General features: G+C 30.4%; 1 non-coding gene across 1 annotated transcript; it reads right to left on the bottom strand.

Moving 5' to 3' along the window:
- Positions 1-1491: 1491 nt before the first annotated feature.
- Positions 1492-1610, bottom strand: LOC122724462. The gene has a single exon (XR_006351835.1). It is a non-coding gene; the product is annotated as a 5S ribosomal RNA (ribosomal RNA).
- Positions 1611-2810: the final 1200 nt, after the last annotated feature.

Genomic DNA, 2810 nt, shown 5'->3' with positions numbered 1-2810 from the left:
CCAAATAGGCTTAAAATTATTTATTTACATTAAATAAATAATTTTGTTAGCATTTAATTTTTTGTATGTGATACAAAAAATTTTGCTAAAAATTATAAGTATATCAATGATAATATGTACTCTATAACTGTGGTTTAAGGTGATTGAGAATTATTATAATTTGATTAATAAACTCTTGGTTCTAGTTATTAAGGAATGACCTAAATTGTTTTATGAAGTAAATCATTAAGTCAATTGACAAAGTCATGATACAATCTTATAAGGGTAATTAATATGGAGAGATATAAAGTTCTTAAGTTTAGCTTTACTAATACTCACCTAGAGGAGAATATTTAGTATGTTGTGATATAAGTTGGATCACAATATCAGTAATTCCCATAAATGATTGATTTAAAACTTTGTGGACAAAGTTTTTGTGATACAAGATTATATAAAGCTAAATATGAATTGCATTTTGGCCTAAATCTGGATTTCATTAGATCTTATAAGGATTTATTGAAATTTTAAATTCATATTTATTTTATATTGAACAATATGTTTATTCTCATAAACTCTTTATATGATGAGTCATATATATGTGTATATATGTTTATATAGTTTAATATTTATTACTAAATAAATATTGATGTTTAATATTAAATTAAAATAATTTAAGATTATTGTTTCTTTATATAATTAATTACGTTAAACTTATTACATATTAAAATAATAGATGATGATTGGAAACTTAGTGAACTTTCAATTCTAAATCTATTATGGAATAAATATTAGCATAATTAACTATTGTATAGGATAAATATGTATATAAATTTAAACACATTGTATTATGTCTCTTTAGTTTATATTTATATATTAATATAAAAATCAAATATGTATTGGATGAGTAAAAGACTCTCAAGGGAAAGGTATAGAAGCTAAAATTTTATTATTATTAATTCATTTTGATATTTGTGATTTAATAAATGTGAAGGCAAAATAAGGTGCAAGAAAATATGCTTATTACCTATTGGGTAAGACATTAGTTATCATTGCATTTGTCCTTATCCGAGTACCTTCCAACTTAATTACCACAACTCCATATAAGTTATGGAATAATAGAAAACTCGGCTTAAATAGTCCAAAGTCTTGAAAATGTACTATTTTTTTACACAATTATTCTCATAGGTATAGAAAACTAGGTCTAAGGAGAAGAAAATATATCTTTATAAGATATTATGATAGTCAAAAGGGCATATTTTATTAGTGAATAAAATAGTGATAAAATAACTGAATTTGAATCACAAGATATCACATTTTCAGAGAAATTGAGGGTGAAATAAGTTAAGACTTATCTCTGTATAAAACTGAGGACTAATTTGCTTTCATTCTAGAACATGAACGAATTGTTTTTCCAGTGAGAGTTCGAGATGCACATGTATCTAAATCGATAGCGATAACCCGAAATAGCACCGCCGGCGGTGAGGAACGCTGCGGAGGAAAAGAAAAAGAAAAGGGGTGCAACACGAGGACTTTCGAAGAGGTCACCCATCTTAGTACTGCTCTCGCCCAAGCACGTTTAACTTTGGAGTTCTGATGGGATCCGGTGCATTAGTGCTGGTATGATCGCAGCCATTGTGTCCCTCGCCATCAAATCACACATACCTTTCCCCCACCTCGGCGCGGCGCGACGCCCCTCCCCTCTCCATCCGGCGCGTGGGCCCCGCGTCCCGTACCGTGCCTTCCCCCTGCCCCCTCTTCGCCTCCCGTCCCGATGCCTTCTCCCCTCCCCGCGCTGCTCCGTCGCTGCGGGACTCCCTCCCCCGCCTGTCTTTTAGTCTCGTGGCCCTATCTTCTTGCTCGTTCCCCCGCTTTCGGCGATCTTCACTTTTCTTTTTTCATTCCCATTTAACTTTTTGAGATGCACATATATCTAAATCGATAGCGATAACCCGAAATAGCACCGCCGGCGATGATACGGTTCTTGTTGATATGGAAATATAGTGAATCTATTTGATATTGTTGGTCCAATGAAAGTAACTATAACATTATAAGTTAATCAATTTATCAATCTCAATTGCGATGAATGAGTCGATTGTGTATTTCTCGTCATTGCTATGAGATTGAAGGGGAAGATTTATAGTTACTTCATATAATGAAAAAGAGATGAAAAATATGAATAGAACTGTCATGTGTCCTATCAAGAAAATGAATTAATAATTATAGCAGTATAAGACGGGAATGAAATTGATTATATTAAACCAAGTTTAGAAACTCGTTATTTTAATAATATTATGAAAAACTATTGGGAATAAATGCTTTCGGATTTTTTTAGCATCATCTACTATTGTACAAGTAGCTTAATGGCTGGTATGAATCTTAGTATAATTGGATGTATGCTATAAAATTATTAAACCATTAATAGTTTATTAAGATAGTCAAGCTACAATAACCTATATTAAGGATCCCAAATAATATAGAAAGAAAACACATATTAATATTAAATATAATTTTATAAGAGATTGAATTGTAAAGAAAAAAGTGGACATGAAGTACATATATGTGTATGATGTGGTTGCAAATCCCTTTATAAAGTCTATGACAAAGATTATTTTATATAAGCATTGCAATATAAAATTTTCTCAAACATCTTAATTATATTATGAATGATAATGCTATTTGTGCCTAAATTATTTTTTTATACATATTAGTATATATGTTTAGAACATATACTGAAACTTGAGAAGTACGTCGAACAAATAAGATATTGGTTTTTTCACGTAAGTAATCGCCTTTATTATCTAAGTGACTAATAAAGATGAGACAATTATAAA

Source organism: Manihot esculenta, chromosome 8 (assembly GCF_001659605.2).
Source record: "Manihot esculenta cultivar AM560-2 chromosome 8, M.esculenta_v8, whole genome shotgun sequence".
In the NCBI taxonomy this organism is placed as follows: Eukaryota; Viridiplantae; Streptophyta; class Magnoliopsida; order Malpighiales; family Euphorbiaceae; genus Manihot; species Manihot esculenta.
Note: the sequence above shows the minus strand (reverse complement) of the source record. Positions and strands in the feature narration are given on the sequence as shown.